This window comes from Cyanistes caeruleus, chromosome 3 (assembly GCF_971803275.1).
Source record: "Cyanistes caeruleus chromosome 3, bCyaCae1.hap1.1, whole genome shotgun sequence".
Lineage (NCBI taxonomy): Eukaryota > Metazoa > Chordata > Aves > Passeriformes > Paridae > Cyanistes > Cyanistes caeruleus.
Genome location: NC_141703.1, coordinates 120,624,629 through 120,648,353, shown reverse-complemented (window position 1 = coordinate 120,648,353; position 23,725 = coordinate 120,624,629). Strand labels below are relative to the sequence as shown.

The following is a 23,725-nucleotide window of genomic DNA, read 5'->3' as shown; positions in this document are numbered from 1 at the left end:
TTATACACACAGATATAATGCATAACAGATATTAAAGTACATTACCATCTATCTATATAGTTTTCATACTGATCATTAATTTATGTGTCCAGATTTGGATTACTGGTATTCATTTCTTCTTTTATGGCTCTATCTATCTATCCTTCTATCCTTCTATCCTTCTATCCTTCTATCCTTCTATCTCCCTATCTATATATCTCCCTATCTATATATCTCCCTATCTATCACCCTATATACATTTCTTTATTATAGATGTGTATATTTTCATTTCTATATTAATCATTTAAAAGCCCTGCCTCTAAGCTTCTTACCAAATAAAAAACAATTAAACCCTTGTTTAAAATGTTTTCAATATCTATTTCTATAAAATTGATCTTTTATATTTATACACACAGATACAATGCATAACAGATATTAAAGTACATCACCATCTATCTATATAGTTTTCAAACTGATCATTAATTTACTTGTCCAGATTTGGATTACTGGTATTTATTTCTTCTTTTATGGCTCTATCTATCTATCTGTCTATCTCCCTATCTATCACCCTATATACATTTCTTTATTATAGATGTGTATATTTTCATTTCTATATTATTCATTTATATGCCATGCCTCTATCCAAATATAAAAAAAAAGGTCCCTACATTGAAATATTTGTAATATTTATTTCTATCATATGGATCTTCTTTATCTATACACATAGATATCACACATAACTGATATTAAAATATATTATATTAGCATCTATCCATATAGTTTTCATACTGAATATTAATCTACTTGTCTAGACTAGGATTACTTGTATTTCTTTCTTTTTTATGGCTCTCTCTCTATATATATAGATCTATGTAGCTTCCCTATATTTATTTTTACATGTATACATTTATATATTTCTCTTTCTAACGTTCTGCTTTTTGAAATTTGCATTTCTTTCTCTTGGAAACTCTCCCAATTCTTTCAGCTAACAGGTCAGAATGATAAAAATATAAATCCCTACTCAACCCCGAGTGCAGAACGCGCTCGTCTCTATGGAACTTAGGCACAGAAATTTCTATCGGTGCATTTTAATACCTCAGGGATGCACACATGTGTTTTATACACTCCCATTTTACAGGGAAGTAAGAGGTGGAAAGACAAAACCCACTTTCTTAACCCTAAGCTGTTCCTGACATAACAAAACCCTAACGATGGAGTGCACAGAGAGGGGGTTCCTTTCCAAGGGGATTTAGAGAGGTCAATTCCTGTCCCTTGCCAATACCTACCGTAAAAACCAGAACAACTCCACAGGTGTTTGGATTCTGCACCCAGCCCTCCCAGGGAATTTCCTGGCAGCTCGGGTCCCCTCTGGGCAAGGGCACCCAGCACGAGCCCTCCCCATTCCCCGCTCACCTTGTTCCTCCAGCACAGCGTGTTCCTCCCTCTGGCGGGGACCTCGGCGTGCCCCAAGGGACACGGGAGCCCCCAGTCTCCACCCCGTCCCCCTCAGCCTTTGCTCCTCCCCCCCAAAGAAGGCACAGAACAACTCCAACTGCCCTGGACAGCAGCACCTTGCTTTATTGGAAGCCTTTCTAGGTCCAGACTACAGGGCTGGGGTGATGGTGTTGCCTTCTGCATGCCTTTCCTTTGTGGACGCAAAGCCCTGAAGCAACCGGGATCCTCCTGAGAGGGCCACTCCATTCCAGCAGCAGTGGAATGGTGGTGGTTGTGTTTTTCTGGTTCACATTTGGTGCTATGCATTTATTTTTAGGTAACTATGGTGGTTCATGTGTATTTCTGGTTTGATATGGTGGTCTGCAGATGCATTTTGGCTTGAATATGGTGATGTGCATTTATTTGTGGTTAAAAATGGTTGTGCTCATGCATTTTTCACCAAACGCAGTGCTGTAAATTTGTGTGGTTTCTGGATGCTGTGCCACACGTGTTTTGGTGGGCCTGTGTGGTGTGGTTTATTTGGAGGGCTGTGTGGGTTGGTTAGTGGATGGGACAGCAGTGTGCATGTGCTGATGAGGTGCGGTTTATTTGGAGGGCTGTGTGGGTTGGTTATTGGATGGTAAGGCAGTGTGCATGTGCTGATGAGGTGTGGTTTATGTGGAGGACTGTGTGGGTTGGTTAGTGGATGGTACAGCAGTGTGCATGTGCTGATGAGGTGTGGTTTATTTGGAGGGCTGTGTGGGTTGGTTAGTGGATGGTAGAGCAGTGTGCATGTGCTGATGAGGTGTGGTTTATTTGGAGGGCTGTGTGGGTTGGTTATTGGATGGTAAGGCAGTGTGCATGTGCTGATGAGGTGTGGTTTATGTGGAGGACTGTGTGGGTTGGTTAGTGGATGGTACAGCAGTGCGCATGTGCTGATGAAGTGTGGCGGATTTACGTGGATGCCGTGATGTATGTACTATTTATTGGAAATATTGGCAATATGATTTTGGTGAACATGGAGGGGTGTTGCTGTCTTCGGTGACCTTGCAGTAGGGAGTGAAGCAGCATATATAACATCTATACATATCTTATTCATATTGAATATTAATCTACATGTCTATGTTTATATTACTTATATTTCTTTTTTATATCTATATCTTAATGTATTTTTTATAGATCTGTACATTTTAATTTCTACATTATTTATTTAAAAGCTCTACCTCTAACCTAATAAACACCAAACAGCCCCTTTACCTGAAATGGTAATCAAACATTTTTTTAATGTCTATTTTTATCAAATTTATATTTATATACTACATTGATATATGTATAATGCACAATAGATATTTTTCCTGGTTTAGGGTAAATTTGGGAGAAAAGTTTTGAAAAGGGTTTTTAATAAAGAAAATTTAAGTGGTTGTTTTATTTTGTTTAATTGGTTTGAGAAAAGATTTCTTTGGAGGAAAATTGAAAAAATGTTTATTTAATGAGTAAAGTATTTATAAACAAATGAATAATAAATAATAAAATTAGTTGTTGTTTGAAGAGATGGTCAATTTAGAAAGTTCTTGTTGGGAAGTGTAGTTTTGTTTGTTTAGTTATATATCAGGTTTTTTGGTGTTGCAAAGCGTTGAGGCCCAGACCCCCGAGGGCTGGATGTGTGAGTTTTTGGTGTTTGGGTTTTTAGTTTAGAGTACATTTGAATAGAGTTAAGAGAAAGAAAATATATATATACGTTGAAAATTTTTTTTAGTTTGTTAAAAATGAATTCAAAGTAAGGGAGACTTTTGTTTTGTGGTAGATCATATCGTTTGGAGAAGGTTGTGAGGAAATGAGTCTTGTTTTTGAAAATCACTTGTGTGGGGTGTTTTGTTCCTTTTGGAAATGAGTTATATATATAGACAGATAAGAGTAGTGATATTGAGTAAAAAGTGAGGTTTATACGTATTTTTTATTTAATGCTTAGATTTTTTTTGAGGTATACATTATGTTATTTTTTCGTATTATGGAGTTTTTTCTATTTAACCTGGAATTTATTTTAATTGCTTTTTTAAATACAATTTTTTATTTGTTACTGGGATTTTGGTTTTGTTAATGATATGTCAGGGTTTAGATTGGGTAGGGTTAGTTTGCTTGGTGGAGTTTGGGGTGTTAATGAATGAGGTGGCTTTTGCTAGATGTTTTTTAATATTTGAAAGACTTTTTTATTTAATGTTTTTAAGATGGTTTTTAATAGTTTTTTGATTTGGTTTTTTTTTTGTACTTGGTGCATGGTAGGGGATATGGTATATTTACTGAATATTATGTTTTTTAGTTTAGGTGTTGATAAGGTTGTTTTTGAAATGAGTTTTATGGTTTGATTTCATTTTTTAGGGGTATTATGTTTTTAAAGGGCTGGTTCTTTAAGGTTAAGGATGATGGTTTGAGTAGCAGTGTGAGGTATAGGGTATGTTTTTATTTATTTAGTGATTTTTATTATTGTGAGTATGTTGTGTTTATTTTGGTGTACTTCGGGTACAGTAATGTAGCTAATTTGTTAGGTTTCTTATATTTCTATTTGGATTATTGTTTCTTAGAGGGGGGGGTTCATTTGTTTGATTGTAGTATGTTTTAAACTTATGGATAATGTGAAAAAGATTTATGGTTAAATTTATTTTTTGGTTTTGTGTTTATTTGGAGATAGTATTTTTATTTTGATGATTCAAGGTATTATGAGATTATTGAGTTAAAACCAAATTGTTCCTGTATGGTTAATTGCAGTTTATTTTGGATCTTTTTTTTTTTTTTGTAGTTGCATGTACCTGTTTTTTTCTTTGGTGGTTTTTATTAGTTGTATTTTTGGGGATGTGTATATTTATATGATGGATTTTTAAAGGTAGTTTGTTTTTTGTAGTGATTTCTTATTTTTTAGGAGTTTAATTTTTTTGTTAATGAGGTCTATTTTTATAGAGCATTGATTATTACTTATGAATTAGAAGGCCGCAATTTGGTTAGGTTGCTTTTAGTAATGCATAGAGCTCATTGAACGGTTTGCTGTTTAGTAAGTTGTTGAGGTTTTTTTAAGCAGATTTGGTTGTGTTAGGTTTTATATAGCTTTTTGTGTTTTGTTTTACTTTTAGGATGTGGTATGAATTATTAGTAAAAAGAGTGTAGTGGGGTTTTTTTTGCTCCTCTTCTAATAAACTGGGTATAATTACTAACACACTTTTAAAACATGTTACTGGGATTGGGATGAAGGGTAGACCAAAGAAACAATAAACTAAAGCTATTTGGTACAAACTTCAGTACTTTTATAACGTTTTTACCCATCATTATTACTGACCTTAGCATAAGAGCTATTTTAATCTGCGCTCTTTTACTGTGAAAGTTATGTAGTAGGGACAGTATTGGAGTTATTTTTGGATAAGAAAACAAACTTAGGGACAAGAAAGGCATCAAAACCTCCAAAAAGCTCAGAGACTAGAACAACATAAAGGCCTCCACCCTGAGAGACATGAACTTAAGTAACACCATTACAAAGTCCTTTATCCCAGCACACAGTAAGGACCAATGCAACATAATCAGCATAGGTTTTCTTATTCTTCTGAACCCCACATTCGGCAGCAAATAATAAAATGCTTAGGAAGCTAAGACACAACTCAAAGCACTGCAGGATAACTTCACAGATGCAGACATCTTGTGTTGACCTAGGAAAAGCCTCTAGACACCAAAGTAAAACCTACGTCACAAATTTCAAATTACAGGGGCCTGGGACTTGGCCTTTTACACCTACAGCCAGGCTGGGCAGCAGGGCAGAGCAGCTCCGGGACAACTACACCCAGACACCCGTGACACACCACACAACGGACGAGGGGACACAATGGGGAGACAAAAGTCTGGGCCACAAGGACGGCCACAAGGACTGAGAGAATGCGGAATGAGATGAGCCGGGTGAGAATGAAGGCGAGCTGATGAAGCTCGCAGAACCCGGGAGGAAGAAGATGCTGACAGAATGACAAACTCCAGGAACCGCCAAGACGGAGGCCCAAGAATCTTATGGCCGCAATCCTCTACCTATCTTTGCGTTTCTTCAAGTCCTAAGCCGCAACAATGGATCCTCGCGGCGCACGGCTGTTGACACAGCTCGGAACAAGAGGTCTAAAAGACATCCAATCGGATGCTTGTCAAAAGAGACGCGATTCCAAGGCCTCTGAGAGCTGCCGAGCCGAGGAGCCCAGAGATTGGAGATGTTATAAGTGTTGCTGGGGTTTCTGGTAAGCCCCCAGAAGGGATAAGGGAAGGCACATACAACACAGGAGGCACAAAAGACACAGAAGGCACGATGGACGAGTGACACGACGCGCCCAGAGGCTGCTCTGTCCTGCACACCTCAGCACTGTGAACAAAAGTGAGGCTCTCCCACCGTGCGGCCTAAGGGGCCACAGCCTGAACCGCCCCGACCCGGCACCCCGCTTTCATCCCCTCTGCGGGTCGTAGCCTTTGACTCAGCTCTCGGATGCCCGCTGGGGAGGATCCACACGGAGCGCCAAGGAAGGCCGCCTGGCTACCCGGGAAGTTCCTGCCATCGCCAGGCTGTCGTCTCTTCGTCAGCTACCAAAAATAAAACAGAAAATCAGCAGCTGATCTGTGCAGGGCGTCGGCCAAAACCCGACAATTCCGCTACTCACGGTCTCCTGCGAACGGCCGTGTCCTGAGGCCGCACGATACGGCCACGCCGGGACCAGGCAGCGCCGTCGCAGGGCGCGCCTGAGTTAAGAGAAGAAAAAGTAATGTGGCGTTGCTGAGACTTGAACAGGCCCTCGCTCCTCCTCCTGACATCCCCAACTCACGGGAAGCCCTCAGCCCCTTCCTGAAGGCCACCCACACGGCCCCTTTACGTGGAAAAGGCTCCGTCACGCGGTCCCTGTGACGCTTCCGCAGGGCTCACGGGAGCGGCGAAGCAGGCGTGCCGGCCGGCTGGCGACGGGGTCTCGACGAAACGCGACTGGACCGCCTAAAGCATGCAAACAAGAAGGGACGCTTGGCGTTGCACCAGAAACTGAGAGCCCAGCGATAACAACAGCCTCCCTCCACCGGTCAACGCTCACCTTGCCCGCTTCACCTTGACTGCTGCTAGCCGGCTCTATTTCCTAAAAATAAAGACAAAGAGGAGACCTGTAACAACACAGGGACCGGTTCCAGTTGCCCTGCAAAGACAAACATTGACTTACCTTCTCAGGGGAACCCCCTTACCCTGGATGGGGTGCTCTGCCACCGATTTCATCCGTCTGCATCTGAAAGAGAGCTGAGACAAAAGGCAAAGTGCTGCAGGGTAACTTCACAGCTCCAGACATCTTGCGTTGCTCTAGGGATATGTTCTAGACTCTAACTACAACTGACATTACAAATTTCAAATTACATCACAAATTTCAGTCACAAATTGCCTTGGACTTGGCCTTTTACACCTACAGCCAGGCTGGGCAGCAGGGCAGAGCAGCTCCGGGACAACTACACCCAGACACCCGTGACACACCACACAACGGACGAGGGGACACAATGGGGAGACAAAACTCTGGGCCACAAGGACGGCCACAAGGACTGAGAGAATGCGGAATGAGATGAGCCGGGTGAGAATGAAGGCGAGCTGATGAAGCTCGCAGAACCCGGGAGGAAGAAGATGCTGACAGAATGACAAACTCCAGGAACCGCCAAGACGGAGGCCCAAGAATCTTATGGCCGCAATCCTCTACCTATCTTTGCGTTTCTTCAAGTCCTAAGCCGCAACAATGGATCCTCGCGGCGCACGGCTGTTGACACAGCTCGGAACAAGAGGTCTAAAAGACATCCAATCGGATGCTTGTCAAGAGAGACGCGATTCCAAGGCCTCTGAGAGCTGCCGAGCCGAGGAGCCCAGAGATTGGAGATGTTATAAGTGTTGCTGGGGTTTCTGGTAAGCCCCCAGAAGGGATAAGGGAAGGCACATACAACACAGGAGGCACAAAAGACACAGAAGGCACGATGGACGAGTGACACGACGCGCCCAGAGGCTGCTCTGTCCTGCACACCTCAGCACGGTGAACAAAAGTGAGGCTCTCCCACCGTGCGGCTTAAGGGGCCACAGCCTGGACCTCCCCGTCCCCAAAGCTGACTCAGATATCCCAGGTCACAAGTCCCGACCCGGCACCCCACTTTCATCCCCTCTGCGGGTCGTAGCCTTTGACTCAGCTCTCGGATGCCCGCTGGGGAGGATCCACACGGAGCGCCAAGGAAGGCCGCCTGGCTATCCAGGAAGTTCCTGCCATCGCCAGGCTGTCGTCTCTCCGTCAGCTACCAAAAATAAAACAGAAAATCAGCAGCTGATCTGTGCAGGGCGTCGGCCAAAACCCGACAATTCCGCTACTCACGGTCTCCTGCGAACGGCCGTGTCCTGAGGCCGCACGATACGGCCACGCCGGGACCAGGCAGCGCCGTCGCAGGGCGCGCCTGAGTTAAGAGAAGAAAAAGTAATGTGGCGTTGCTGAGACTTGAACAGGCCCTCGCTCCTCCTCCCGACATCCCCAACTCACGGGAAGCCCTCGGCCCCTTCCTGAAGGCCACCCACACGGCCCCTTTACGTGGAAAAGGCTCCGTCACACGGTCCCTGTGACGCTTCCGCAGGGCTCACGGGAGCGGCGAAGCAGGCGTGCCGGCCGGCTGGCGACGGGGTCTCGACGAAACGCGACTGGACCGCCTAAAGCATGCAAACAAGAAGGGACGCTTGGCGTTGCACCAGAAACTGAGAGCCCAGCGATAACAACAGCCTCCCTCCACCGGTCAACGCTCAACTTGCCCGCTTCACCTTGACTGCTGCTAGCCGGCTCTATTTCCTAAAAATAAAGACAAAGAGGAGACCTGTAACAACACAGGGACCGGTTCCAGTTGCCCTGCAAAGACAAACATTGACTTACCTTCTCAGGGGAACCCCCTTACCCTGGATGGGGCGCTCTGCCACCGATTTCATCCGTCCGCATCTGAAAGAGAGCTGAGACAAAAGGCAAAGTGCTGCAGGGTAACTTCACAGCTCCAGACATCTTGCGTTGCTCTAGGGATATGTTCTAGACCCCAACTACACCCTACATCACAAATTTCAAATTACAGGGGCCTTGGACTTGGCCTTTTACACCTACAGCCAGGCTGGGCAGCAGGGCAGAGCAGCTCCGGGACAACTACACCCAGACACCCGTGACACACCAGACAACCGACGAGGGGACACAATGGGGAGACAAAATTCTGGGCCACAAGAACGGCCGCAAGGACTGAGAGAATGCGGAACAAGATGAGCCGGGTGAGAATGAAGGCGAGCTGATGAAGCTCGCAGAACCCGGGAGGAAGAAGATGCTGACAGAATGACAAACTCCAGGAACCGCCAAGACGGAGGCCCAAGAATCTTATGGCCGCAATCCTCTACCTATCTTTGCGTTTCTTCAAGTCCTAAGCCGCAACAATGGATCCTCGCGGCGCACGGCTGTTGACACAGCTCGGAACAAGAGGTCTAAAAGACATCCAATCGGATGCTTGTCCAAAGAGACGCGATTCCAAGGCCTCTGAGAGCTGCCAAGCTGAGGAGCCCAGAGATTGGAGATGTTATAAGTGTTGCTGGGGTTTCTGGTAAGCCCCCAGAAGGGATAAGGGAAAGCACATACAACACAGGAGGCACAAAAGACACAGAAGGCACGATGGACGAGTGACAGGACGCGCCCAGAGGCTGCTCTGTCCTGCACACCTCAGCACTGTGAACAAAAGTGAGGCTCTCCCACCGTGCAGCCTAAGAGGCCACAGCCTGAACCGCCCCGACCCGGCACCCCGCTTTCATCCCCTCTGCGGGTCGTAGCCTTTGACTCAGCTCTCGGATGCCCGCTGGGGAGGATCCACACGGAGCGCCAAGGAAGGCCGCCTGGCTACCCGGGAAGTTCCTGCCATCGCCAGGCTGTCGTCTCTTCGTCAGCTACCAAAAATAAAACAGAAAATCAGCAGCTGATCTGTGCAGGGCGTCGGCCAAAACCCGACAATTCCGCTACTCACGGTCTCCTGCGAACGGCCGTGTCCTGAGGCCGCACGATACGGCCACGCCGGGACCAGGCAGCGCCGTCGCAGGGCGCGCCTGAGTTAAGAGAAGAAAAAGTAATGTGGCGTTGCTGAGACTTGAACAGGCCCTCGCTCCTCCTCCTGACATCCCCAACTCACGGGAAGCCCTCAGCCCCTTCCTGAAGGCCACCCACACGGCCCCTTTACGTGGAAAAGGCTCCGTCACGCGGTCCCTGTGACGCTTCCGCAGGGCTCACGGGAGCGGCGAAGCAGGCGTGCCGGCCGGCTGGCGACGGGGTCTCGACGAAACGCGACTGGACCGCCTAAAGCATGCAAACAAGAAGGGACGCTTGGCGTTGCACCAGAAACTGAGAGCCCAGCGATAACAACAGCCTCCCTCCACCGGTCAACGCTCACCTTGCCCGCTTCACCTTGACTGCTGCTAGCCGGCTCTATTTCCTAAAAATAAAGACAAAGAGGAGACCTGTAACAACACAGGGACCGGTTCCAGTTGCCCTGCAAAGACAAACATTGACTTACCTTCTCAGGGGAACCCCCTTACCCTGGATGGGGCGCTCTGCCACCGATTTCATCCGTCCGCATCTGAAAGAGAGCTGAGACAAAAGTCAAAGTGCTGCAGGGTAACTTCACAGCTCCAGACATCTTGCGTTGCTCTAGGGATATGTTCTAGACTCTAACTACAACTGACATTACAAATTTCAAATTACATCACAAATTTCAGTCACAAATTGCCTTGGACTTGGCCTTTTACACCTACAGCCAGGCTGGGCAGCAGGGCAGAGCAGCTCCGGGACAACTACACCCAGACACCCGTGACACACCAGACAACCGACGAGGGGACACAATGGGGAGACAAAACTCTGGGCCACAAGGACGGCCACAAGGACTGAGAGAATGCGGAATGAGATGAGCCGGGTGAGAATGAAGGCGAGCTGATGAAGCTCGCAGAACCCGGGAGGAAGAAGATGCTGACAGAATGACAAACTCCAGGAACCGCCAAGACGGAGGCCCAAGAATCTTAAGGCCGCAATCCTCTACCTATCTTTGCGTTTCTTCAAGTCCTAAGCCGCAACAATGGATCCTCGCGGCGCACGGCTGTTGACACAGCTCGGAACAAGAGGTCTAAAAGACATCCAATCGGATGCTTGTCCAAAGAGACGCGATTCCAAGGCCTCTGAGAGCTGCCAAGCTGAGGAGCCCAGAGATTGGAGATGTTATAAGTGTTGCTGGGGTTTCTGGTAAGCCCCCAGAAGGGATAAGGGAAAGCACATACAACACAGGAGGCACAAAAGACACAGAAGGCACGATGGACGAGTGACAGGACGCGCCCAGAGGCTGCTCTGTCCTGCACACCTCAGCACTGTGAACAAAAGTGAGGCTCTCCCACCGTGCAGCCTAAGGCGCCACAGCCTGAACCGCCCCGACCCGGCACCCCGCTTTCATCCCCTCTGCGGGTCGTAGCCTTTGACTCAGCTCTCGGATGCCCGCTGGGGAGGATCCACACGGAGCGCCAAGGAAGGCCGCCTGGCTATCCAGGAAGTTCCTGCCATCGCCAGGCTGTCGTCTCTCCGTCAGCTACCAAAAATAAAACAGAAAATCAGCAGCTGATCTGTGCAGGGCGTCGGCCAAAACCCGACAATTCCGCTACTCACGGTCTCCTGCGAACGGCCGTGTCCTGAGGCCGCACGATACGGCCACGCCGGGACCAGGCAGCGCCGTCGCAGGGCGCGCCTGAGTTAAGAGAAGAAAAAGTAATGTGGCGTTGCTGAGACTTGAACAGGCCCTCGCTCCTCCGCCTGACATCCCCAACTCACGGGAAGCCCTCAGCCCCTTCCTGAAGGCCACCCACATGGCCCCTTTACGTGGAAAAGGCTCCGTCACGCGGTCCCTGTGACGCTTCCGCAGGGCTCACGGGAGCGGCGAAGCAGGCGTGCCGGCCGGCTGGCGACGGGGTCTCGACGAAACGCGACTGGACCGCCTAAAGCATGCAAACAAGAAGGGACGCTTGGCGTTGCACCAGAAACTGAGAGCCCAGCGATAACAACAGCCTCCCTCCACCGGTCAACGCTCACCTTGCCCGCTTCACCTTGACTGCTGCTAGCCGGCTCTATTTCCTAAAAATAAAGACAAAGAGGAGACCTGTAACAACACAGGGACCGGTTCCAGTTGCCCTGCAAAGACAAACATTGACTTACCTTCTCAGGGGAACCCCCTTACCCTGGATGGGGCGCTCTGCCACCGATTTCATCCGTCCGCATCTGAAAGAGAGCTGAGACAAAAGTCAAAGTGCTGCAGGGTAACTTCACAGCTCCAGACATCTTGCGTTGCTCTAGGGATATGTTCTAGACTCTAACTACAACTGACATTACAAATTTCAAATTACATCACAAATTTCAGTCACAAATTGCCTTGGACTTGGCCTTTTACACCTACAGCCAGGCTGGGCAGCAGGGCAGAGCAGCTCCGGGACAACTACACCCAGACACCCGTGACACACCACACAACGGACGAGGGGACACAATGGGGAGACAAAACTCTGGGCCACAAGGACGGCCACAAGGACTGAGAGAATGCGGAATGAGATGAGCCGGGTGAGAATGAAGGCGAGCTGATGAAGCTCGCAGAACCCGGGAGGAAGAAGATGCTGACAGAATGACAAACTCCAGGAACCGCCAAGACGGAGGCCCAAGAATCTTATGGCCGCAATCCTCTACCTATCTTTGCGTTTCTTCAAGTCCTAAGCCGCAACAATGGATCCTCGCGGCGCACGGCTGTTGACACAGCTCGGAACAAGAGGTCTAAAAGACATCCAATCGGATGCTTGTCAAGAGAGACACGATTCCAAGGCCTCTGAGAGCTGCCGAGCCGAGGAGCCCAGAGATTGGAGATGTTATAAGTGTTGCTGGGGTTTCTGGTAAGCCCCCAGAAGGGATAAGGGAAGGCACATACAACACAGGAGGCACAAAAGACACAGAAGGCACGATGGACGAGTGACACGACGCGCCCAGAGGCTGCTCTGTCCTGCACACCTCAGCACGGTGAACAAAAGTGAGGCTCTCCCACCGTGCGGCTTAAGGGGCCACAGCCTGGACCTCCCCGTCCCCAAAGCTGACTCAGATATCCCAGGTCCCAAGTCCCGACCCGGCACCCCGCTTTCATCCCCTCTGCGGGTCGTAGCCTTTGACTCAGCTCTCGGATGCCCGCTGGGGAGGATCCACACGGAGCGCCAAGGAAGGCCGCCTGGCTATCCAGGAAGTTCCTGCCATCGCCAGGCTGTCGTCTCTCCGTCAGCTACCAAAAATAAAACAGAAAATCAGCAGCTGATCTGTGCAGGGCGTCGGCCAAAACCCGACAATTCCGCTACTCACGGTCTCCTGCGAACGGCCGTGTCCTGAGGCCGCACGATACGGCCACGCCGGGACCAGGCAGCGCCGTCGCAGGGCGCGCCTGAGTTAAGAGAAGAAAAAGTAATGTGGCGTTGCTGAGACTTGAACAGGCCCTCGCTCCTCCTCCCGACATCCCCAACTCACGGGAAGCCCTCGGCCCCTTCCTGAAGGCCACCCACACGGCCCCTTTACGTGGAAAAGGCTCCGTCACACGGTCCCTGTGACGCTTCCGCAGGGCTCACGGGAGCGGCGAAGCAGGCGTGCCGGCCGGCTGGCGACGGGGTCTCGACGAAACGCGACTGGACCGCCTAAAGCATGCAAACAAGAAGGGACGCTTGGCGTTGCACCAGAAACTGAGAGCCCAGCGATAACAACAGCCTCCCTCCACCGGTCAACGCTCACCTTGCCCGCTTCACCTTGACTGCTGCTAGCCAGCTCTATTTCCTAAAAATAAAGACAAAGAGGAGACCTGTAACAACACAGGGACCGGTTCCAGTTGCCCTGCAAAGACAAACATTGACTTACCTTCTCAGGGGAACCCCCTTACCCTGGATGGGGCGCTCTGCCACCGATTTCATCCGTCCGCATCTGAAAGAGAGCTGAGACAAAAGTCAAAGTGCTGCAGGGTAACTTCACAGCTCCAGACATCTTGCGTTGCTCTAGGGATATGTTCTAGACTCTAACTACAACTGACATTACAAATTTCAAATTACATCACAAATTTCAGTCACAAATTGCCTTGGACTTGGCCTTTTACACCTACAGCCAGGCTGGGCAGCAGGGCAGAGCAGCTCCGGGACAACTACACCCAGACACCCGTGACACACCAGACAACCGACGAGGGGACACAATGGGGAGACAAAATTCTGGGCCACAAGAACGGCCGCAAGGACTGAGAGAATGCGGAATGAGATGAGCCGGGTGAGAATGAAGGCGAGCTGATGAAGCTCGCAGAACCCGGGAGGAAGAAGATGCTGACAGAATGACAAACTCCAGGAACCGCCAAGACGGAGGCCCAAGAATCTTATGGCCGCAATCCTCTACCTATCTTTGCGTTTCTTCAAGTCCTAAGCCGCAACAATGGATCCTCGCGGCGCACGGCTGTTGACACAGCTCGGAACAAGAGGTCTAAAAGACATCCAATCGGATGCTTGTCAAGAGAGATGCGATTCCAAGGCCTCTGAGAGCTGCCGAGCCGAGGAGCCCAGAGATTGGAGATGTTATAAGTGTTGCTGGGGTTTCTGGTAAGCCCCCAGAAGGGATAAGGGAAGGCACATACAACACAGGAGGCACAAAAGACACAGAAGGCACGATGGACGAGTGACACGACGCGCCCAGAGGCTGCTCTGTCCTGCACACCTCAGCACGGTGAACAAAAGTGAGGCTCTCCCACCGTGCGGCTTAAGGGGCCACAGCCTGGACCTCCCCGTCCCCAAAGCTGACTCAGATATCCCAGGTCACAAGTCCCGACCCGGCACCCCGCTTTCATCCCCTCTGCGGGTCGTAGCCTTTGACTCAGCTCTCGGATGCCCGCTGGGGAGGATCCACACGGAGCGCCAAGGAAGGCCGCCTGGCTATCCAGGAAGTTCCTGCCATCGCCAGGCTGTCGTCTCTCCGTCAGCTACCAAAAATAAAACAGAAAATCAGCAGCTGATCTGTGCAGGGCGTCGGCCAAAACCCGACAATTCCGCTACTCACGGTCTCCTGCGAACGGCCGTGTCCTGAGGCCGCACGATACGGCCACGCCGGGACCAGGCAGCGCCGTCGCAGGGCGCGCCTGAGTTAAGAGAAGAAAAAGTGATGTGGCGTTGCTGAGACTTGAACAGGCCCTCGCTCCTCCTCCCGACATCCCCAACTCACGGGAAGCCCTCGGCCCCTTCCTGAAGGCCACCCACACGGCCCCTTTACGTGGAAAAGGCTCCGTCACGCGGTCCCCTGTGACGCTTCCGCAGGGCTCACGGGAGCGGCGAAGCAGGCGTGCCGTGCCGGCCGGCTGGCGACGGGGTCTCGACGAAACGCGACTGGACCGCCTAAAGCATGCAAACAAGAAGGGACGCTTGGCGTTGCACCAGAAACTGAGAGCCCAGCGATAACAACAGCCTCCCTCCACCGGTCAACGCTCACCTTGCCCGCTTCACCTTGACTGCTGCTAGCCGGCTCTATTTCCTAAAAATAAAGACAAAGAGGAGACCTGTAACAACACAGGGACCGGTTCCAGTTGCCCTGCAAAGACAAACATTGACTTACCTTCTCAGGGGAACCCCCTTACCCTGGATGGGGCGCTCTGCCACCGATTTCATCCGTCCGCATCTGAAAGAGAGCTGAGACAAAAGGCAAAGTGCTGCAGGGTAACTTCACAGCTCCAGACATCTTGCGTTGCTCTAGGGATATGTTCTAGACTCTAACTACAACTGACATTACAAATTTCAAATTACATCACAAATTTCAGTCACAAATTGCCTTGGACTTGGCCTTTTACACCTACAGCCAGGCTGGGCAGCAGGGCAGAGCAGCTCCGGGACAACTACACCCAGACACCCGTGACACACCACACAACGGACGAGGGGACACAATGGGGAGACAAAACTCTGGGCCACAAGGACGGCCACAAGGACTGAGAGAATGCGGAATGAGATGAGCCGGGTGAGAATGAAGGCGAGCTGATGAAGCTCGCAAAACCCGGGAGGAAGAAGATGCTGACAGAATGACAAACTCCAGGAACCGCCAAGACGGAGGCCCAAGAATCTTATGGCCGCAATCCTCTACCTATCTTTGCGTTTCTTCAAGTCCTAAGCCGCAACAATGGATCCTCGCGGCGCACGGCTGTTGACACAGCTCGGAACAAGAGGTCTAAAAGACATCCAATCGGATGCTTGTCCAAAGAGACGCGATTCCAAGGCCTCTGAGAGCTGCCAAGCTGAGGAGCCCAGAGATTGGAGATGTTATAAGTGTTGCTGGGGTTTCTGGTAAGCCCCCAGAAGGGATAAGGGAAGGCACATACAACACAGGAGGCACAAAAGACACAGAAAGCACGATGGACGAGTGACACGACGCGCCCAGAGGCTGCTCTGTCCTGCACACCTCAGCACTGTGAACAAAAGTGAGGCTCTCCCACCGTGCGGCCTAAGGGGCCACAGCCTGAACCGCCCCGACCCGGCACCCCGCTTTCATCCCCTCTGCGGGTCGTAGCCTTTGACTCAGCTCTCGGATGCCCGCTGGGGAGGATCCACACGGAGCGCCAAGGAAGGCCGCCTGGCTATCCGGGAAGTTCCTGCCATCGCCAGGCTGTCGTCTCTCCGTCAGCTACCAAAAATAAAACAGAAAATCAGCAGCTGATCTGTGCAGGGCGTCGGCCAAAACCCGACAATTCCGCTACTCACGGTCTCCTGCGAACGGCCGTGTCCTGAGGCCGCACGATACGGCCACGCCGGGACCAGGCAGCGCCGTCGCAGGGCGCGCCTGAGTTAAGAGAAGAAAAAGTGATGTGGCGTTGCTGAGACTTGAACAGGCCCTCGCTCCTCCTCCCGACATCCCCAACTCACGGGAAGCCCTTGGCCCCTTCCTGAAGGCCACCCACACGGCCCCTTTACGTGGAAAAGGCTCCGTCACGCGGTCCCCTGTGACGCTTCCGCAGGGCTCACGGGAGCGGCGAAGCAGGCGTGCCGTGCCGGCCGGCGACGGGGTCTCGACGAAACGCGACTGGACCGCCTAAAGCATGCAAACAAGAAGGGACGCTTGGCGTTGCACCAGAAACTGAGAGCCCAGCGATAACAACAGCCTCCCTCCACCGGTCAACGCTCACCTTGCCCGCTTCACCTTGACTGCTGCTAGCCGGCTCTATTTCCTAAAAATAAAGACAAAGAGGAGACCTGTAACAACACAGGGACCGGTTCCAGTTGCCCTGCAAAGACAAACATTGACTTACCTTCTCAGGGGAACCCCCTTACCCTGGATGGGGCGCTCTGCCACCGATTTCATCCGTCCGCATCTGAAAGAGAGCTGAGACAAAAGGCAAAGTGCTGCAGGGTAACTTCACAGCTCCAGACATCTTGCGTTGCTCTAGGGATATGTTCTAGACCCCAACTACACCCTACATCACAAATTTCAAATTACAGGGGCCTTGGACTTGGCCTTTTACACCTACAGCCAGGCTGGGCAGCAGGGCAGAGCAGCTCCGGGACAACTACACCCAGACACCCGTGACACACCAGACAACCGACGAGGGGACACAATGGGGAGACAAAATTCTGGGCCACAAGAACGGCCGCAAGGACTGAGAGAATGCGGAACAAGATGAGCCGGGTGAGAATGAAGGCGAGCTGATGAAGCTCGCAGAACCCGGGAGGAAGAAGATGCTGACAGAATGACAAACTCCAGGAACCGCCAAGACGGAGGCCCAAGAATCTTAAGGCCGCAATCCTCTACCTATCTTTGCGTTTCTTCAAGTCCTAAGCCGCAACAATGGATCCTCGCGGCGCACGGCTGTTGACACAGCTCGGAACAAGAGGTCTAAAAGACATCCAATCGGATGCTTTTCCAAAGAGACGCGATTCCAAGGCCTCTGAGAGCAGCCGAGCCGAGGAGCCCAGAGATTGGAGATGCTATAAGTGATGCTGGGGTTTCTGGTAAGCCCCCAGAAGGGATAAGGGAAAGCACATACAACACAAGAGGCACAAAAGACACAGAAGGCACGATGGACGAGTGACACGACGCGCCCAGAGGCTGCTCTGTCCTGCACACCTCAGCACTGTGAACAAAAGTGAGGCTCTCCCACCGTGCAGACTAAGGGGCCACAGCCTGGACCTCCCCGTCCCCAAAGCTGACTCAAAAATCCCAGGTCATGAGCCCCGACGCGGCACCCCGCTTTCATCCCCCCTCTGCGGGTCGTAGCCTTCGACTCAGCTCTCAGATGCTTGGTGGGTGGATCCACATGGGGTGCGAAGGAAGGCCTCCTCGCCATCTGGGAAGTTCCTGCCATTGCCAGGATGTCGACTCCTTGTCAGCTACAACCAAGAAGACAAAATATCAATGCAGGAGCTTAGTCCTACATCTGTGAAAACCCAGCACTTACCTTCTCTAGAGAATGCCCAGGTTCATGGGCTGCACACTTCACCCCACAGGGAGGCAGAGGCTTGCTTCACAGCAGTATTGGCTGACAGCCAAACGACCACCACCTCAAGGAGGGGAGGAAGACTCTCCAGTCAGTGAGGGCCAGGGAGCCCAGGGTACCCCAAGGATAGAAACCCCAGCTTATACGACAGCAGTAGGCCCGAGCACTCACTATCGCTTCCTGGCTGGCCCTAGCACCAGGGAACTGCCTGCACCTCTCGGGGGTTCTGGCACTCTGCTGCTTTCGGGTTCCTGCCTGCAGCTGTCTCAAGGAAACGGGAGTGCTGTGAGGGCTACTGTTTGGGGTTTGAATAGTCCTGTACTCTACCTTATATCCCAACCTATACCCCTTTTCTTTTCACTGTTTGTCTCCAGCCCTCGAGACCTTGACCTCTGAAGCCCTCCCTCAGCCTCTCCGTGTCACTGCCAAGCTGCCCCGCTGAACCCTACAAACTTACAACCCTATGCTTGCAACCGGGGATGCTCCTTATCCATAGGCCCCAAGAGATGTCCCTTAGCCTGGACCAGGCAATCCACAGTTGCTCCCTACCCTACCTAAGTTTGGCCCTGAGACAGGGCAGAGGCTGACAGAGCCGAACTCTTTGCGGAGGCCAGGCACGAAGCCTTACCAACCGCCGCCTCGAGGAGGGGTGGGAGCAATCCCCGGCTGCGGAGGGACAGAGAGCCCAGGGTGGGGCGGGGCGGGAAACCCCCTGTTTCCCCAACCCTGCGGATCGTCCCCCCACTATCTCTTCCTGGCTGGCCCTAGCACCAGGGAACTGCCTGTACCTCTCGGGGGTTCTGGCACTCTGCTGCTTTAGGGTTCCTGCCTGCAGCTGTCTCAAGGAAACGGGAGCGCTGTTAGGGCTGCTGTTTAGGGTTTGGGGTGGGGTATACCTGAACTCCACCTTACCTATACCCCTTCTTTTCACTGTTCACTCAGCCTTTTTATTTTTGGAATTCTTGTGACAGATTGAGGGCACTGAGGAAGGACTGCCAAAATGAAATCAAAAGGGAAAAGGAGAAAGATCACCCCTGCAAATCCACACTGGCTCAGCTGTTCAGGTGCTGCTTCCTGGCAGAAAGCTTTGTCCCTCACCACCTCCTTTATGCAGTGCTCCACGTCCAGTTGCATCCACGTGCTCCCCCAGACCCTATGAGATGCTCTCACCGTCACTCCATCAGATGCCACTGGGAGCCCACCAGAAACTCCTCTCCTTCAGCAGTTCCATGCCAAAGTTGTTTTGCCACTCGTATTTGGCCCTGTAATAACAGCAAAATCATTGCCCTCTGTCAGGCACATGTTGTTAGACACAGGTTTTTCCATAGCCATCTTTTCAAGAACGAAGTGCCATCCCTGCTTGATTGCTAAATTAACAGTAAATTCTGGAAAACCTAAATGAGAAAAAGAATCTAAAAGACTGACGAGTTAATATGGGAACCTTTATGTGATTAAACTAGTATGTTTTGAAATAAAGTGAATTCTTCCAGGTCTACTGCAAAAATCTAATTCCTAAAAAAAAAAATAACCAAAAAACAAACAGCATCAAATTCTCACCCATATGATCAATAAAGTCACAATACCTCCACCAGCCAAGGGAAAAAAATCTTAACCTAGAAAAAATCCAAACCACCTCAAAAAGATTCAACACTGAAACACAATGCATCCTAACACTTAAACTAACAATACTAAAATAAATTTTAAAAACAAGTATTCCCTCTATCCACACCAACCCAATACCACATAAAACAAATAAAGTACTCTCATCACAGCACCCCCAAATCAAAAACCTAAATTGCACTAAAATCTTTAAAATAATCACAAATTAACCCCAAAATAAAGTTTAGTCTCACTAACAAAAAAAACCCAAAACAGGTAACACAAACAAAACCCACACCGTACAACCACCAGCAAAAACAGATGCTATGCTCTTTCACTAACAGTTCTTATCACATCAGCAAAGTTAAACATAAATAAAAAGCAACGCTATTGAACTCCACACATCACACCAACTATTAAAAAAAAAAATCAAACCAAGTCACTGAACTCAAAGCCATTCAACTAACCCTAAACATTAGTAAAAAAACCCCAAAGCTCTACATTTATAGTAATACTTAAATAATTACCAAGACTCTATAAAAGATTAATAACTAATTAAAAACAAAAAACCAACCAAAACTACAAAAAGTTAAAAAACACCACCCCCAAAAATATACCTATAAAAAGCCACCATATAAATGCCTGTGTCCCCAGAAATGAAGCTAATAAGAAACACCACAACAGAAAGGAATCCAAACTTATCATCAACACCTAAACTAAAAAACACAACGTTAAATAAATAGAACATATACATTATTATACGCCAACTACAAACAAAATAAAATTATACAATCAATTAGTAAAAATCACCTTAGGACCACTCAAAAAACTTCCAAAAATTAAAAACTGCATCTAACAAAAGCCAACTAATTAACACCCAAAACTCAGCTAACCAAACAAACCCTACCCCCTCTGATCCCCTACATACAATAAACAAAACCAAATAATGCATATCAAAATCTATTTTAATTGATTCTACCTAAAATACAAACCAACCCATTCATAAAATCATCTTTATTCAAAAACCAAATTTCACGTAGTGAACACAAAAAAATGAAACAACACACTATGTGCCACCAAAAAAACTAATATTGAATAAAAACCACATAAATAACTCTGCTTACTAAATATTACTACCACTATTTATATTTACCTGTATCTCTATAAAAGTATATCTAAAAGTAAAAAATAATTTGACCATTAAGCCAAAGATATACAATAAAAAATAAGATGTCCTAAAATTACATTATATTATATCCCCACCATCTGCTTTATGCTTAAACAAATTCTGTAACTTCAAAACTAGCAAAGAAAAAAACTTTTAACGTACAATCTGTATACAATACTAATACACTCTACCCCAAATTCTCTCTCAACTCTATTGTTTAACAGAGACAACAAAAAATCCATTTTTTACTTTTTTAAAAATAACTTCTCATAGAGAGGAATGACGGGTTTGTCTTTATAAACAAGCTGTGGGTCTGCTGATAAGATGCAGCTATCAGTGAGAGACAACAGAATCAATGGGATGGATTCCACTAAAAGATCAAAGAGGCACTGAAAGAGTATCATGAATTCCACAAAAGCTAAGAATTAAGAAGGGATTATGCGTGGGGGGGGAAAAGGTATCCCAGGTATCAGGCGTTCCGGGAAGCCTGTACCTCTCAAGTACCTCAGCCTATGGGGAAAGAGAGAAGGGACAAGCGGCCAGGAATTAGGATAAAAAGGAGGCTCTGCACCCTCCAAAAATTAGAGAAACCCCAGGGGAATGCCCCATGGCCTCTCCCTTTATTCGAATAAAGAAAAAGGACTCCTCTGTCTCCTTTTTGGACATAAACCTCTGGTGTTTGTGGATTAATTTTCCTGACATCATTGATTAGTGAATACAAAATAATTGCCAAAACCATAGTAACTTCTTCTAAAACTGTTCAACTTGACTCCAATCCCAAAACCCAAGCTACCACCAAAACACCCCACGGCTCAAAAAGACCCACGCCACATCCCAAACACACGTGAAAAAAACCACAAAACCTTCTAAATCTCCTCATCTTTACTCCACAACAAATAAACTATCTAACGTTATTCATTCTTCTTCCCACGCCCTACTTATTAAAATAAACATTTTTTTTCACTTTTCCTCAAAAAAAAATTTCCTTTAAAATCTATTAAAAAACTAACTGAAACCTGATTTCTATCAAGAAACACATTCATGTTAAAACATTTCCTCCCAATTGATCTCAGACCTTTCCAAGGTTTGGATCCTGTTCCAGTGCACCTGAACCAAATCAACCTGCTCTGGCTCTGGAAACATCAACACCAAACCCAGAGCACGAAGCACCTCGCTGTCCCTACCCTGCTGTCCCCCGGCCCTGCTCTCTCGCATCCTACGCTGCAGAGCGCTGGGAGCCAGGTTCAGCCCCGAGAATTGTCACATCCATTCCCTCGGACATTCCAGCTTCCACGGGGATATTGCGGGGACCCCCTGCATTCCATTCCCCAGTACAGCACCAAGACAAAGTTCTCACTCGACCCGCGTCTCCAGAAAATCGCGTGCAAGGCTTAAATAAACCCCGAGGCTTGAGAAATACAGTCTGCCCGAAAAGCCCAGCTCTGCATCCAGGGGAAATGAACATCACAAACAGATTCACACACCCCAGATGCACGGGACGCTGCCAGCTCGGACCTGCAGTTAACTCGGCAATGGAAAAACCTGAGCTCGAAGCCCTCCTGCAAGGGTACAAAAGGTATTGGACACAGTTTCTAGAAGGCACCACATCGTTATTTAAAGGCACAGCTCGGCTAAAGAGCAATATCGACAAAGCCCCGAGACAAAAAGCCCGGCAGGTCGGGCTTTTCCCCCTCCCCTCCTCCCAGCGGCTTTTGCCAGCGCACTCTGAAGCTGACAAGCCACAAGTGTTCCCCAGCGGCCCCCGCCGGGACTCGCTCCCGGGCTGGCGCCGCTCCAGGTGCGGGGGGACCGGGGGAGCCACGCGAGCCCCGGCAGCGGCGGCACTCGGCACCCGGGGGCGGCCCCGCGCTCCCGGCCGGAAAGCGGCTCCTCCGGCGGGCGGGGGCAGCTCCGGCCCCGGGAGAGCCCGGCCCGCCCAGCGGCACCGGGACCGGCCCGAAGGGGCCCCGGCGGTGCCCGAGCCCCGCGCCCGGAGCGGACAGAGCAGCCGGGACAGACACAGCTCCGCGCCGCGGCTCCCGCCTGCCCGCCCGGCCTCAGCACGGCTCTGTCACTCCTCGGGGGCTGCCCAGCCGCCAAATTCCCCAGGGAATGCCAGAAGCGCTGCCGTGCAGGGCTGTAAGGGGTCAGAATCGCTCTCAAAAGCAGCGCCACGGCTCCATGTGACCCCTGCTGGAAAAGCCGGTGTTTCTGTCAATTGAACCCCGGAAACTGAGGCAACGGGGGGGGTGTTCGTGCCTTCTTAAACCAATACGATGGCAAATAAATGAGTGCTCCCCCCCTTCAATTTAATCCCCTAAAAGTAAAAAGTTGTTTTTCCCTTGATTGAAATCTCTCAAATGATAGGAAAAGGGGAACACTCAATCAGACCCTTAAAAAGTAGTGACTATAAGGCTTCCTCCTCAATTTAAACCTCAGGATGATGGAAAGTGTGGGGGGGTTCCCCTCAAGTCAAACCCATAAAATAGCAACAATATTTCCCCCCTTCCATTTAAAATGGAACATGGGGATTCACTGTTCACTGATACCCCTAACACCCTGGAAAAGGCAGGTTTTCCTCCAATCAGTACCCTTAAAATCATAGGTGGACTCCCCCCAGTGTAAAAATAGATAATAACAGGAGTTTCTTCCCTCAATTTATGCCCCCCTTTTGTCCTCATAATACCCATTTCTTCCGGGGGGAATTGGGGAGCAAACGGCAAAATGAAATCAAAAGGGAAAATCCCTTTTGCAAATCCCTGCGAACCCGCACAGGCTTACTTGGCTCAGATGCTGCTTTAAACAATGCTCCATGTCCAGGTGTATCCAGCTGTTCTCCCAGATCCTATGAGATGCTCCCGGTATCGTTCCATGAGATACCCCCAGGGAACTCACCAAAAATCCCTCTGCTCCAACTGCTCCGTGCTCAAGCGAAGTGAGAGAAACCCTCCCCCTAAAATAGCCCCGGCCAGGACCCACCCA

The 23,725-nt window shown here is 49.5% G+C and overlaps 1 long non-coding RNA gene across 1 annotated transcript; it reads right to left on the bottom strand.

Moving 5' to 3' along the window:
- Positions 1-4,684: 4,684 nt before the first annotated feature.
- On the bottom strand, positions 4,685-23,725 carry LOC147654511 (uncharacterized). Its single transcript, XR_015285297.1, has 31 exons — positions 23,525-23,725; positions 19,147-19,238; positions 16,792-17,869; positions 16,669-16,710; positions 16,409-16,574; positions 16,247-16,325; positions 15,114-16,169; positions 14,991-15,032; positions 14,727-14,896; positions 14,565-14,643; positions 13,392-14,487; positions 13,269-13,310; positions 13,011-13,174; positions 12,849-12,927; positions 11,676-12,771; positions 11,553-11,594; positions 11,295-11,458; positions 11,133-11,211; positions 10,000-11,055; positions 9,877-9,918; positions 9,619-9,782; positions 9,457-9,535; positions 8,343-9,379; positions 8,221-8,261; positions 7,962-8,125; positions 7,800-7,878; positions 6,627-7,722; positions 6,504-6,545; positions 6,246-6,409; positions 6,084-6,162; positions 4,685-6,006 (listed from the first exon to the last, which is right to left on the bottom strand). It is a non-coding gene; the product is annotated as an uncharacterized LOC147654511 (long non-coding RNA).